The sequence below is a fragment of the Salvelinus fontinalis genome, chromosome 24, assembly GCF_029448725.1.
Source record: "Salvelinus fontinalis isolate EN_2023a chromosome 24, ASM2944872v1, whole genome shotgun sequence".
NCBI lineage: Eukaryota > Metazoa > Chordata > Actinopteri > Salmoniformes > Salmonidae > Salvelinus > Salvelinus fontinalis.
In genome coordinates, this window is record NC_074688.1 from 46,318,273 (window position 1) to 46,334,125 (window position 15,853).

Genomic DNA, 15,853 nt, shown 5'->3' on the forward strand with positions numbered 1-15,853 from the left:
GTGTAGAGGCGGCACGTAGCCTAGTGGTTAGAGTGTAGAGGTGGCAGGTAGCCTAGTGGTGAGAGTGTAGAGGCGGCAGGTAGCCTAGTGGTTAGAGGCGGCAGGTAGCCTAGTGGTTAGAGTGTAGAGGTGGCAGGTAGCCTAGTGGTTACAGTGTAGGGGCGGCAGGTAGCCTAGTGGTCAGAGTGTAGAGGCGGCAGGTAGCCTAGTGGTTAGAGTGTAGAGGCGGCAGGTAGCCTAGTGGTTAGAGTGTAGAGGCGGCAGGTAGCCTAGTGGTTAGAGGCGGCAGGTAGCCTAGTGGTTAGAGTGTAGAGGTGGCAGGTAGCCTAGTGGTTACAGTGTAGGGGCGGCAGGTAGCCTAGTGGTCAGAGTGTAGAGGCGGCAGGTAGCCTAGTGGTTAGAGTATAGAGGTGGCAGGTAGCCTAGTGGTTAGAGTGTAGAGGCGGCAGGTAGCCTAGTGGTTAGAGGGTAGAGGCGGCAGGTAGCCTAGTGGTTAGAGTGTAGAGGCGGCAGGTAGCCTAGTGGTTAGAGTGTAGAGGCGGCAGGTAGCCTAGTGGTTAGAGTGTAGAGGCGGCAGGTAGCCTAGTGGTTAGAGTGTAGAGGCGGCAGGTAGCCTAGTGGTTAGAGTGTAGAGGCGGCAGGTAGCCTAGTGGTTAGAGTGTAGAGGCGGCAGGTAGCCTAGTGGTTAGAGGGTAGAGGTGGCAGGTAGCCTAGTGGTTAGAGTGTAGAGGCGGCAGGTAGTCTAGTGGTTAGAGTGTAGAGGCGGCAGGTAGCCTAGTGGTTAGAGTGTAGAGGTGGCAGGTAGCCTAGTGGTTAGAGTGTGGGGGTGGCAGGTAGCCTAGTGGTTAGAGTGTAGGGGGGGCACGTAGCCTAGTGGTTAGAGTGTAGAGGCGGCAGGTAGCCTAGTGGTGAGAGTGTAGAGGTGGCAGGTAGCCTAGTGGTGAGAGTGTAGAGGCGGCAGGTAGCCTAGTGGTTAGAGTGTAGAGGCGGCAGGTAGTCTAGTGGTTAGAGTGTAGAGGCGGCAGGTAGCCTAGTGGTTAGAGTGTAGAGGCGGCAGGTAGCCTAGTGGTTAGAGTGTAGAGGCGGCAGGTAGCCTAGTGGTTAGAGGCGGCAGGTAGCCTAGTGGTTAGAGTGTAGAGGCGGCAGGTAGCCAATGCAGACATTGATTGCAGAAGAGTGTTCTGCAATGAACAACAGAATAAAGTTGAGGGACTTAAGGCTTTTCTCTCCTTCCAGTCACAAATAACAGCTGACGTATCAGGAATGAATCACACTGCTGGGCAGTGGAGGAGCGGAATGAGAACAGGCCACGGGATTCTAAAACCCCTGTAAGTTCTATTAAACCTCTAAAAATCAGACGTCCCTCCTACAAGGTTCTACTAGGTATCTACGTCATCTCCCTCTCTCCGTCATCTCCCTCTCTCCGTCATCTCCCTCTCTACGTCATCTCCCTCTCTACGTCATCTCCCTCTCTCCGTCATCTCCCCCTCTCCGTCATCTCCCCCTCTACGTCATCTCCCTCTCTCCGTCATCTCCCTCTCTACGTCATCTCCCTCTCTACGTCATCTCCCTCTCTCCGTCATCTCCCCCTCTCCGTCATCTCCCCCTCTCCGTCATCTCCCCCTCTCCGTCATCTCCCCCTCTCCGTCATCTCCCCCTCTCCGTCATCTCCCTCTCTACGTCATCTCCCCCTCTCCGTCATCTCCCCCTCTCCGTCATCTCCCCCTCTACGTCATCTCCCCCTCTACGTCATCTCCCCCTCTACGTCATCTCCCCCTCTACGTCATCTCCCCCTCTCCGTCATCTCCCCCTCTCCGTCATCTCCCCCTCTCCGTCATCTCCCCCTCTCCGTCATCTCCCTCTCTCCGTCATCTCCCTCTCTCCGTCATCTCCCTCTCTCCCTCATCTCCCTCTCTCCCTCATCTCCCTCTCTCCGTCATCTCCCTCTCTCCGTCATCTCCCTCTCTACGTCATCTCCCTCTCTACGTCATCTCCCTCTCTCCCTCATCTCCCTCTCTCCGTCATCTCCCTCTCTACGTCATCTCCCTCTCTCCCTCATCTCCCTCTCTCCCTCATCTCCCTCTCTCCGTCATCTCCCTCTCTCCCTCATCTCCCCCTCTCCGTCATCTCCCCCTCTACGTCATCTCCCCCTCTCCGTCATCTCCCCCTCTCCGTCATCTCCCCCTCTCCGTCATCTCCCTCTCTCCGTCATCTCCCTCTCTCCGTCATCTCCCTCTCTCCGTCATCTCCCTCTCTCCGTCATCTCCCTCTCTCCCTCATCTCCCTCTCTCCCTCATCTCCCTCTCTCCGTCATCTCCCTCTCTCCGTCATCTCCCTCTCTCCGTCATCTCCCTCTCTCCGTCATCTCCCTCTCTCCCTCATCTCCCTCTCTCCGTCATCTCCCTCTCTCCGTCATCTCCCTCTCTCCGTCATCTCCCTCTCTCCGTCATCTCCCTCTCTACGTCATCTCCCTCTCTACGTCATCTCCCTCTCTACGTCATCTCCCTCTCTCCGTCATCTCCCTCTCTCCGTCATCTCCCCCTCTCCGTCATCTCCCCCTCTCCGTCATCTCCCCCTCTCCGTCATCTCCCCCTCTCCGTCATCTCCCTCTCTCCATCCTCCCCATGAAGCTTAAAAACAGATTACTGTTGAGATGGATGGAGGAACACAAGCTCTATGTAGCCTGGCTACGCAACTACATTGGAGGAACACAAGCTCTATGTAGTCTGGCTACGCAACCACATTGGAGGAACACAAGCTCTATGTAGTCTGGCTACGCAACCACATTGGAGGAACACAAGCTCTATGTAGCCTGGCTACGCAACTACATTGGAGGAACACAAGCTCTATGTAGTCTGGCTACGCAACCACATTGGAGGAACACAAGCTCTATGTAGTCTGGCTACGCAACCACATTGGAGGAACACAAGCTCTATGTAGTCTGGCTACGCAACCACATTGGAGGAACACAAGCTCTATGTAGTCTGGCTACGCAACCACATTGGAGGAACACAAGCTCTATGTAGCCTGGCTACGCAACTACATTGGAGGAACACAAGCTCTATGTAGTCTGGCTACGCAACTACATTGGAGGAACACAAGCTCTATGTAGTCTGGCTACGCAACCGCATTGGAGGAACACAAGCTCTATGTAGCCTGGCTACGCAACCGCATTGGAGGAACACAAGCTCTATGTAGCCTGGCTACGCAACTACATTGGAGGAACACAAGCTCTATGTAGCCTGGCTACGCAACCGCATTGGAGGAACACAAGCTCTATGTAGCCTGGCTACGCAACCGCATTGGAGGAACACAAGCTCTATGTAGCCTGGCTACGCAACCGCATTGGAGGAACACAAGCTCTATGTAGCCTGGCTACGCAACCGCATTGGAGGAACACAAGCTCTATGTAGCCTGGCTACGCAACCGCATTGGAGGAACACAAGCTCTATGTAGTCTGGCTACGCAACCACATTGGAGGAACACAAGCTCTATGTAGCCTGGCTACGCAACCACATTGGAGGAACACAAGCTCTATGTAGCCTGGCTACGCAACCACATTGGAGGAACACAAGCTCTATGTAGTCTGGCTACGCAACCACATTGGAGGAACACAAGCTCTATGTAGCCTGGCTACGCAACCGCATTGGAGGAACACAAGCTCTATGTAGCCTGGCTACGCAACCACATTGGAGGAACACAAGCTCTATGTAGTCTGGCTACGCAACCACATTGGAGGAACACAAGCTCTATGTAGCCTGGCTACGCAACCGCATTGGAGGAACACAAGCTCTATGTAGCCTGGCTACGCAACCACATTGGAGGAACACAAGCTCTATGTAGCCTGGCTACGCAACCACATTGGAGGAACACAAGCTCTATGTAGCCTGGCTACGCAACCACATTGGAGGAACACAAGCTCTATGTAGTCTGGCTACGCAACCGCATTGGAGGAACACAAGCTCTATGTAGCCTGGCTACGCAACCACATTGGAGGAACACAACCCCCCCCCCCTCCCTATGAAGCTTAAAAACAGATTACTGTTGAGATGGATGGAGGAACACAAGCCCCCCCCCCCTATTGGCACCCTGTCTGCTACATAGTGCACTACTTTTAACAGGGGCCATTTTTCCAATCCTCTCAGACCTACAGGAATGCCCGGGGACAAAGGAACGATATAGAAGTCAGATATAAAGCATCCCAAACCGATGAACGAACTACGCCTCTTGAAACCAGTATACTGTAGATGAGAAGTATATGGCATATTTTGTAGGACAAGCACGCAAGTGCTACACAAATGAAAACAAACCACGAACAGACTCCCGGACGGTTGTGAATAGTAAGTAACTCCGTAATGAACTGTATAGCAGTGCATAGGCTGATTGTACTTTACATAACCCCTGATGAGAACAGGACAGGGTTGTTTCAGCCACAAAATGAAGCTATTTCTCATCAACTACCTGCTACTATTTCTAAATGTATTTAAATCAATGAATCTCTCTGGAGGCTGACTAGCTGAGTAGCTCTCTCTCTCTCTCTCTGTGTGTGTGCGTGTGTGTGTGTGTGTGTGTGTGTTGGGGGAAGCTGTTTGTTTTCACAGAAACCGTCTCTGATCTCAAGAGGAATCATGAATTAACTAAGACTGTTTTTTAAGCCACAGCTCTTGCAAAGATAAAAAAATAAATAAACATTTTTTGATAATGCTTTTACTATTTGCACCCCTCCCTCCTCCCAGAAAACAATTTTCACCTGTTTCTATTGGCAACCGTTTGTTACCCTGGATAGCTTCCAGACTGAGAATTACAAAATTGAAAATATGAAAGAAGAAGATGAGTGTATTTTTCTTTTGTTTTGCGCCGTCTCAACACGACATTGTTGCCCGTCTTCCAGAGATTCTCTACTTTTCCAGCTCTTCCATTCAGCCTCCCTCAGTGAGGATGGATAGAGGTAGCGGGAGAGGAAAGGAGGAGGAGAAGGGTGACTCTTCGCCAGCCCTTCTATTCAGCCTCCCTCAGTGAGATGATGTCAAGATAATGTCAGACAGCTAGGCTGGCATCTTTACCGCTCTTCTCGGGCTTCCCCTCCTGCTCCTTCAGCAGAGGAGAGGAGGACCACAGTAATTATCTGGCTGAGCTGAAGTCTGTCTGTGAATCAATGGGAGGGATTCTGATACACAGATCAACGGAGGAACCTCTGGGTCATGGAGACTTTACAAACCCCACACATGCTGTTCTAATGATGAATTGTGTACTTTAGACGGATTTTGTTGTAACATTGTGTACTTTAGACGGATTTTGTTGTAACATTGTGTACTTTAGACGGATTTTGTTGTAACATTTTGTACTGTAGACGGATTTTGTTGTAACATTGTGTACTGTAGACGGATTTTGTTGTAACATTGTGTACTTTAGACGGATTTTGTTGTAACATTGTGTACTTTAGACGGATTTTGTTGTAACATTGTGTACTTTAGACGGATTTTGTTGTAACATTGTGTACTTTAGACGGATTTTGTTGTAACATTGTGTACTTTAGACGGATTTTGTTGTAACATTGTGTACTGTAGACGGATTTTGTTGTAACATTGTGTACTGTAGACGGATTTTGTTGTAACATTGTGTACTGTAGACGGATTTTGTTGTAACATTGTGTACTGTAGACGGATTTTGTTGTAACATTGTGTACTGTAGACGGATTTTGTTGTAACATTGTGTACTGTAGACGGATTTTGTTGTAACATTGTGTACTGTAGACGGATTTTGTTGTAACATTGTGTACTTTAGACGGATTTTGTTGTAACATTGTGTACTTTAGACGGATTTTGTTGTAACATTGTGTACTGTAGACGGATTTTGTTGTAACATTGTGTACTGTAGACAGATTTTGTTGTAACATTGTGTACTGTAGACGGATTTTGTTGTAACATTGTGTACTGTAGACGGATTTTGTTGTAACATTGTGTACTGTAGACGGATTTTGTTGTAACATTGTGTACTGTAGACGGATTTTGTTGTAACATTGTGTACTGTAGACGGATTTTGTTGTAACATTGTGTACTGTAGACGGATTTTGTTGTAACATTGTGTACTTTAGACGGATTTTGTTGTAACATTGTGTACTGTAGACGGATTTTGTTGTAACATTGTGTACTGTAGACGGATTTTGTTGTAACATTGTGTACTGTAGACGGATTTTGTTGTAACATTGTGTACTGTAGACGGATTTTGTTGTAACATTGTGTACTGTAGACGGATTTTGTTGTAACATTGTGTACTGTAGACGGATTTTGTTGTAACATTGTGTACTGTAGACGGATTTTGTTGTAACATTGTGTACTGTAGACGGATTTTGTTGTAACATTGTGTACTTTAGACGGATTTTGTTGTAACATTGTGTACTGTAGACGGATTTTGTTGTAACATTGTGTACTTTAGACGGATTTTGTTGTAACATTGTGTACTGTAGACGGATTTTGTTGTAACATTGTGTACTGTAGACGGATTTTGTTGTAACATTGTGTACTGTAGACGGATTTTGTTGTAACATTCTGTACTGTAGACGGATTTTGTTGTAACATTGTGTACTGTAGACGGATTTTGTTGTAACATTGTGTACTGTAGACGGATTTTGTTGTAACATTGTGTACTGTAGACGGATTTTGTTGTAACATTGTGTACTGTAGACGGATTTTGTTGTAACATTGTGTACTTTAGACGGATTTTGTTGTAACATTGTGTACTTTAGACGGATTTTGTTGTAACATTGTGTACTGTAGACGGATTTTGTTGTAACATTGTGTACTTTAGACGGATTTTGTTGTAACATTGTGTACTGTAGACGGATTTTGTTGTAACATTGTGTACTGTAGACGGATTTTGTTGTAACATTGTGTACTGTAGACGGATTTTGTTGTAACATTGTGTACTGTAGACGGATTTTGTTGTAACATTGTGTACTGTAGACGGATTTTGTTGTAACATTGTGTACTTTAGACGGATTTTGTTGTAACATTGTGTACTTTAGACGGATTTTGTTGTAACATTGTGTACTGTAGACGGATTTTGTTGTAACATTGTGTACTGTAGACGGATTTTGTTGTAACATTGTGTACTGTAGACGGATTTTGTTGTAACATTGTGTACTGTAGACGGATTTTGTTGTAACATTGTGTACTGTAGACAGATTTTGTTGTAACATTGTGTACTTGACCCTCAATCTGACCACAGTGAATAATTGAAACAGGAGAACAGGAAGCCAGGAGTAGAAACGGGAGAACAGGAAGCCAGGAGTAGAAACGGGAGAACAGGAAGCGAGGAGTAGAAACAGGAGAACAGGAAGCCAGGAGTAGAAACAGGAGAACAGGAAGCCAGGAGTAGAAACAGGAGAACAGGAAGCAGGAGTAGAAACAGGAGAACAGGAAGCAGGAGTAGAAACAGGAGAACAGGAAGCCAGGAGTAGAAACAGGAGAACAGGAAGCCAGGAGTAGAAATAGGAGAACAGGAAGCGAGGAGTAGAAACAGGAGAACAGGAAGCGAGGAGTAGAAACAGGAGAACAGGAAGCGAGGAGTAGAAACAGGAGAACAGGAAGCCAGGAGTAGAAACAGGAGAACAGGAAGCAGGAGTAGAAACAGGAGAACAGGAAGCGAGGAGTAGAAACAGGAGAACAGGAAGCAGGAGTAGAAACAGGAGAACAGGAAGCGAGGATTAGAAACAGAAGAACAGGAAGCGAGGAGTATAAACAGGAGAACAGGAAGCGAGGAGTAGAAACAGGGGAACAGGAAGCCAGGAGTAGAAACAGGAGAACAGGAAGCGAGGAGTAGAAACAGAAGAACAGGAAGCGAGGAGTAGAAACAGGAGAACAGGAAGCGAGGAGTAGAAACAGGAGAACAGGAAGTGAGGAGTAGAAACAGAAGAACAGGAAGCGAGGAGTAGAAACAGAAGAACAGGAAGCGAGGAGTAGAAACAGAAGAACAGGAAGCAGGAGTAGAAACAGGAGAACAGGAAGCGAGGAGTAGAAACAGGGGAACAGGAAGCGAGGAGTAGAAACAGGAGAACAGGAAGCGAGGAGTAGAAACAGGAGAACAGGAAGCCAGGAGTAGAAACAGGGGAACAGGAAGCGAGGAGTAGAAACAGGAGAACAGGAAGCGAGGAGTAGAAACAGGAGAACAGGAAGCCAGGAGTAGAAACAGGAGAACAGGAAGCGAGGAGTAGAAACAGGGGAACAGGAAGCGAGGAGTAGAAACAGGAGAACAGGAAGCCAGGAGTAGAAACAGGAGAACAGGAAGCGAGGAGTAGAAACAGGAGAACAGGAAGCGAGGAGTAGAAACAGGAGAACAGGAAGTGAGGAGTAGAAACAGGAGAACAGGAAGCGAGGAGTAGAAACAGGAGAACAGGAAGCGAGGAGTAGAAACAGGAGAACAGGAAGTGAGGAGTAGAAACAGGAGAACAGGAAGCCAGGAGTAGAAACAGGAGAACAGGAAGCGAGGAGTAGAAACAGTGATGATTCTGGGGTGAAGCTGTTGGTCTGGCGCAGAATTGGCTGAATTTGTACCACTGCAAAAAGGTAAGACTCGAACGTTTGTGTCCCAAATTCCCTACATAGCGCACTACTTTTAACCAGAGCCCTATGGGAGAAGAGGTGACGGCTTCTTTTCCACTTGTTAAAGCACCGAATGGTCTCTACATCACCAAGGCTACAGAACAAGCATCTCTCTCAATATGGAGACTTGGTAGGATGAATTATTGGTAGGATGAGTAAACTTTAACATTTAACCCTTAAGCAACGGTGAAGCCTGCCAGGTTACCTGCTGCCAGGTTACCTGCTGCCAGGCTATCTGCTGCTAGGTTACCTGCTGCAAGGTTACCTGCTGCTAGGTTACCTGCTGCTAGGTTACCTGCTGCTAGGTTATCTGCTGCTAGGTTACCTGCTGCCAGGCTATCTGCTGCTAGGTTACCTGCTGCAAGGTTACCTGCTGCAAAGTTATCTGCTGCCAGGTTACCTGCTGCAAAGTTATCTGCTGCCAGGTTATCTGCTGCAAAGTTATCTGCTGCCAGGTTATCTGCTGCCAGGTTATCTGCTGCAAAGTTATCTGCTGCAAAGTTATCTGCTGCAAAGTTATCTGCTGCCAGGTTACCTGCTGCAAAGTTATCTGCTGCCAGGTTACCTGCTGCCAGGTTACCTGCTGCAAAGTTATCTGCTGCCAGGTTACCTGCTGCAAAGTTATCTGCTGCAAAGTTATCTGCTGCCAGGTTACCTGCTGCAAAGTTATCTGCTGCCAGGTTATCTGCTGCAAAGTTATCTGCTGCCAGGTTATCTGCTGCCAGGTTACCTGCTGCCAGGTTACCTGCTGCAAAGTTATCTGCTGCCATGCAGGTTATCTGCTGCAAGGTTACCTGCTGCCAGGTTATCTGCTGCCAGGTTACCTGCTGCCAGGTTATCTGCTGCCAGTTTATCTGCTGCCAGTTTATCTGCTGCCAGGTTATCTGCTGCCATGCAGGTTATCTGCTGCCAGGTTATCTGCTGCCATGCAGGTTATCTGCTGCCAGGTTATCTGCTGCCATGCAGGTTATCTGCTGCCAGGTTATCTGCTGCCATGCAGGTTATCTGCTGCCAGGTTATCTGCTGCCATGCAGGTTATCTGCTGCCAGGTTATCTGCTGCCATGCAGGTTATCTGCTGCAAGGTTATCTGCTGCCAGGTCTGAAAGTCAGGGAGGGAGTGACGAGAGCTTCCATTTTTGTTTGCATCCCAAATGGCACCTTATTCCCTATATAGGGCACTACTGTTGACGATAGCCTTACGGGGTCTGGCCAAAGGTAGTGCACTATCTATGGAATAGGGTGCCACTTGGGATGCTGTAAGCCTCTGTCTGTCCGCCTGACGATGTAATGATAAACCCACTGAGGCGTTTCATTAGCGCCATGCTGTTCACCACGGCAACGCACGCCACCCTCGCAGCTACCTGCCTTCATGTCAATGACACTCCTACAACCTTTACACTATCTATCACTTTACTTTTCACTCAACACTGATGCTCTCCTCCTCATCCTCTCTCCCCCTCCCGACTCTTTCTCTCTCTCTCTCCCTCCCCCAACTCTCTCTCTCTAGCCTCCCAACTCTCTCTCTAGCCTCCCAACTCTCTCTTCCTCTCTCCGACTCTCTCGCTCTCTCTCTCTCTAGCCTCCCAACTCTCTCTTCCTCTCTCTGACTCTCTCTCTCGCTCACTCTCTCTCTCTCTCTCTAGCCTCCCAACTCTCTCTCTAGCCTCCCAACTCTCTCTCCGACTCTCTCGCTCTCCCTCCCAACTCTCTCTCTAGCCTCACAACTCTCTCTCTAGCCTCCCAACTCTCTCTCTAGCCTCCCAACTCTCTCTCTTCCCTCCCAACTCTCTCTCTAGCCTCCCAACTCTCTCTCTTCCCTCCCAACTCTCTCTCTAGCCTCCCAACTCTCTCTCTTCCATCCCAACTCTCTCTCTTCCTTCCCAACTCTCTCTCTTCCCTCCCAACTCTCTCTCTCTCTCTCTCTCTAGCCTCCCAACTCTCTCTCTTCCCTCCCAACTCTCTCTCTCTCTCTCTAGCCTCCCAACTCTCTCTCTTCCCTCCCAACTCTCTCTCTCTCTCTAGCCTCCCAACTCTCTCTCTTCCCTCCCAACTCTCTCTCTCTCTCTCTAGCCTCCCAACTCTCTCTCTTCCCTCCCAACTCTCTCTCTCTCTCTCTCTAGCCTCCCAACTCTCTCTCTTCCCTCCCAACTCTCTCTCTCTCTCTCTAGCCTCCCAACTCTCTCTTCCCTCCCAACTCTCTCTCTCTCTCTCTCTAGCCTCCCAACTCTCTCTCTTCCCTCCCAACTCTCTCTCTCTCTCTCTAGCCTCCCAACTCTGTCTCCGACGCTCTCTCGCCGCAGCACGTTGCTGTTTGCTGTTGCCCATGTGTAAATAGATGAGCTTCTCACGGCTAGGTAGCAGCTCAAATTGATTTGTTCTTGCTCAGCACTGACTTCATGACTCTGGCCCATTCATCCATTGACACGGCATGTCATCTTCTATTTACTGGACTGCCCAGGTTTAGTATTTCCCTAATACTGTTGCCTTAACGCCCTCAACCTAGCCCCCCCCCTCCAGGTTTACTGTTGCCTTAATACTATTGCCTTAACGCCCTCAACCTAGCCCCCCCCCCCCCCCCCCCCCCCTCCAGGTTTACTGTTTCCTTAACCCCCTCAACCTAGCCCCCCCCTCCAGGTTTACTGTTGCCTTAACGCCCTCAACCTAGCCCCCCTCCTCCAGGTTTACTGTTGCCTTAACGCCCTCAACCTAGCCCCCCCCCCCCTCTCCAGGTTTACTATTGCCTTAACGCCCTCAACCTAGCCCCCCCCCTCTCCAGGTTTACTATTGCCTTAACGCCCTCAACCTAGTCCCCCCCCCTCCAGGTTTACTATTGCCTTAGTGCCCTCAACCTAGCCCCCCTCCAGGTTTACTATTGCCTTAGTGCCCTCAACCTAGCCCCCCTCCAGGTTTACTATTGCCTTAGTGCCCTCAACCTAGCCCCCCTCCAGGTTTACTATTGCCTTAGTGCCCTCAACCTAGCCCCCCTCCAGGTTTACTGTTGCCTTAATACTATTGCCTTAGTGCCCTCAACCTAGTCGCCCTCCAGGTTTACTATTGCCTTAACGCCCTCAACCTAGCCCCCCTCCAGGTTTACTGTTGCCTTAACGCCTTCAACTTAGTTTGTCATCCCAGAAAATTAGTAAATAGTGGAGGCGTTTTACTTTCGACTGCAGGGATTTAGTTTCAAATGAACCTTTATCAGTTTTACTTATTTTGTTCGTGTTCTTTGCTTCTGAAAACAACAAACCGTAAACTAAGAATCAGGAGGAGAGAGGCTTTCATCCATTAGTTGCCATTCTACAGCGATAACAGGTTGATTATTTAGTCGGCAAGCTAGACAAAAAGTCAGTATCTCTCTCTCTCCCCTCCTACACACTGTTCTGCTCTGTTCTCCCAGCTCCTCTTCTGCCTGCCTCTCTGAGCTATGACTTTAATCTATTCAACTAACTCACTACTTGATAGGAGGTCACAACTACTGACTCATAAAATGAACAGGCGTGTACATGTGTGTAAGGAGAGAAGGGGAGAGGAAGTGGAGAGGAGAGGAGGAGAGAGGTAAGGAGGTAGAGAGGAGAGGTGAGGAGAGAGGAGGTGGTGAGGAGAGGAGGTAGAGAGGAGAGGTAAGGAAAGGAGGGAAAGAGGAGAGTTGAGGAGGGGAGAGGAGGTAGAAAGGAGAGGTAAGGAGGGGAGAAGAGGTGGAGAGGAGAGTTGAGAGGAGGTAGAAAGGAGAGGTAAGGAAAGGAGAGGAGGTATAAAGGAGAGCTGAGGAGGGGAGAGGAGGTAGAAAGGAGAGGTAAGGAGGGGAGAAGAGGTGGAGAGGAGAGGTAAGGAGGGGAGAGGAGGTGGAGAGGAGAGTTGAGGAGGGGTAGAGGAGGTGTAGAGGAGAGTTGAGGAGGGGTAGAGGAGGTGTAGAGGAGAGGTAAGGAAAGGAGAGGAGGTAGAAAGGAGAGGTAAGGAGGGGAGGAGAGTTGGAGAGGAGAGTTGAGGAGGGGAGAGGAGGTGGAGATGAAAGTTGAGGAGGTAGAGAGGAGAGGTGGAGGGGAGGGAGAAGGTTTATGGGCTTATGCGTGAATATTTGTGCATCCTTCAGGGAGAATCAAGGTAAAGGATTGGACCACCGTTGAAGACAAAGAAAGAGCCAGAGTGGTCACTGGTCACCAAAACAACCCAGCTAGGACAATGACATCTCCCATCACCAGGTGGCGCTACTGCTTCATGTTGATATCACTTAGGCTCAGTCCCTGCATCCCTAGCTTGGTCTATGAATCTGAGAGTGGTTCCCTTTCTCCAGGCCCATTCCTCAGCTGTTTACCAACAACACGGCAGAGTGACCACTTTTGTGGTCGTTTGAATCCCTGACCCTGTAGCCTTTAACACTCGTACCCGTATACGGGTTGAAAATAGCAGATTTGGGACACTGATGAACGCCTAACTTGGTACACAGTGGCTGTACGGTAACATGCTATACATGACGTCAGACCTCAGGCTCTGTGCTTCACAGCTCCGTGTCGGGTTTAGACTGACAGCCGTTCTGACCTGGAGCAGCGCACGTGAACAGAAGAAGAGAAATGTTGCAAATGAAGAGGACTTGATGTTACACACAGTGTCAACATTTATGGTCACTATGTTTGATGTACAGTTACCAGATGACATGGCGTCATACCCTGGGTTGTTCTAAACAGAATGAGCCTGTGATATTGTGGAACAGAATGAGTCTGTTTGTTGTATTGTGGAACAGAATGAGCCTGTTTGTTGTATTGTGGAACAGAATGAGCCTGTTTGTTGTATTGTGGAACAGAATGAGCCTGTGTTTGTTGTATTGTGGAACAGAATGAGCCTGTTTGTTGTATTGTGGAACAGAATGAGCCTGTTTGTTGTATTGTGGAACAGAATGAGCCTGTTTGTTGTATTGTGGAACAGAATGACCCTGTGTTTGTTGTATTGTGGAACAGAATGAGCCTGTGTGTTGTATTGTGGAACAGAATGAGCCTGTTTGTTGTATTGTGGAACAGAATGACCCTGTGTTTGTTGTATTGTGGAACAGAATGAGCCTGTTTGTTGTATTGTAGAACAGAATGAGCCTGTTTGTTGTATTGTGGAACAGAATGACCCTGTGTTTGTTGTATTGTGGAACAGAATGACCCTGTGTTTGTTGTATTGTGGAAAAGAATGACACGGTGTTTGTGATATTGTGGAATAGAATGACCCTGTGTTTGTTGTACTGTGGAACAGAATGAGCCTGTTTGTTGTATTGTGGAACAGAATGACCCTGTGTTTGTGATATTGTGGAATAGAATGACCCTGTGTTTGTTGTATTGTGGAACAGAATGAGTCTGTTTGTTGTATTGTGGAACAGAATGACCCACAGCATATATGACCTCCTTTCGATGTGCACCAAAATTAGGATCCGTTTCTCTGAATTGCCCTGTGAAAGCCTGACACAGTAAGATCATATTTTATAACTTAGCTAGTCATGTTGGCAATAGAACAAGCTTTAAAATGTACCAGATTGTGATTTATACATGGACTGTTGTAAGGGCAGCGTAAACAACAACAGTAATTGTGTAAACAAAACAACAACAGTAATAGTGTAATGATGAGGATGCAGGTTTGTGTTTCAAACAACACGTGTGCTTGCGGTAGCTGCTCAACGGGCACAGCTAGGAGACCTCAAAAAAAAAAAGTACCTTATAGTTTTAGTTGAAGACTCTTCTTTGGGTCATAAATAGTGCATTGAAATTACTTAGGAAATGCGCCCACTTTGGAGAGGTGTGAGGCCACTTGGAAACACCAATTAGACCTCTCACTCAAACCCTTTTATTTTTTTTTGTCTTATGTTGCACCTACCCCACATTTTCCAGGAATATTCTCAACATGTTACTGAACGTATTCAGAGTATTTTCACATTTCGTTATCAACAAATGCGGTGAAAAGTACAGTAAATGTCAAACGCACATAAAATCAACAGTGTAATGTTTGGATTCAGTCTCGTGTCAGGTGAACTATTGTTTCCTCACCTTTTTGGTCTAATAATGTTCCCATAATATTCAAATAGTTCCCTTTTCATTTCTACCATGGCTATTCATATGCTTTCCATATTACTTCTATAGGTAATAATTAGGCCCTATCCATACAGGTCAATTCCCACCAGGGTAAAGGGTTAAAGATCAGCCCAGACACAGTCAGACAATGAAACCAGACCTCTTTCTTCATTAAAAAAAAAAGGCTTTTGAAATACTGTGTTTCAACATGAGCACCAAGCTACGGTATCGTAGTTTCAACATGAGCACCAAGCTACAGTATCGCAGTTTCAAAATGAGCACCAAGCTACAGTATCGCAGTTTCAACATGAGCACCAAGCTACAGTATCGTCGTTTCAACATGAGCACCAAGCTACAGTATCGCAGTTTCAACATGAGCACCAAGCTACAGTATCGCAGTTTCAACATGAGCACCAAGCTACAGTATCGTCGTTTCAACATGAGCACCAAGCTACAGTATCGCAGTTTCAACATGAGCACCAAGCTACAGTATCGTCATTTCAACATGAGCACCAAGCTACAGTATCGTAGTTTCAACATGAGCACCAAGCTACAGTATCGTCGTTTCAACATGAGCACCAAGCTACAGTATCGCAGTTTCAACATGAGCACCAAGCTACAGTATCGTCGTTTCAACATGAGCACCAAGCTACAGTATCGCAGTTTCAACATGAGCACCAAGCTACAGTATCGCAGTTTCAACATGAGCACCAAGCTACAGTATCGTCGTTTCAACATGAGCACCAAGCTACAGTATCGCAGTTTCAACATGAGCACCAAGCTACAGTATCGCAGTTTCAACATGAGCACCAAGCTACAGTATCGTCGTTTCAACAGGAGCACCAAGCTACAGTATCGTCGTTTCAACATGAGCAGCAAGCTACAGTATCGTCTCCAGAGGGCACCCTATTCCCTTTATAGAGCACTACTTTTGACCAGGGATTAGGGTGCAATGTGGGATGCAGCCAGACGGTACTAGATCCAGCAGGGTGAGAACGTTGCCATATGTCAACTGGTCTAATGAAAACCTTATTGAAAGGTTATCTTCAAACTACAATGAGTCACCATTGAGACAATCTCTATTCTGATATTTTTGGAGATGAGGGAAGTAGAGAGCTACGGTTAGTATATCATCTTATCTGATGACATAAACACAATGGGGTTGATGTCTGCAGGGTTACATACTGGGGAGCAGTCTACAGGGTTACATA

The 15,853-nt window shown here is 47.5% G+C and overlaps 1 protein-coding gene across 1 annotated transcript in view; it reads right to left on the reverse strand.

Moving 5' to 3' along the window:
* LOC129822492 (1,4-alpha-glucan-branching enzyme-like) overlaps positions 1-15,853 on the reverse strand; it is a 355,318-nt gene that overhangs the window by 79,657 nt on the left and 259,808 nt on the right. The gene's annotated exons all lie outside the window — the stretch shown is intronic.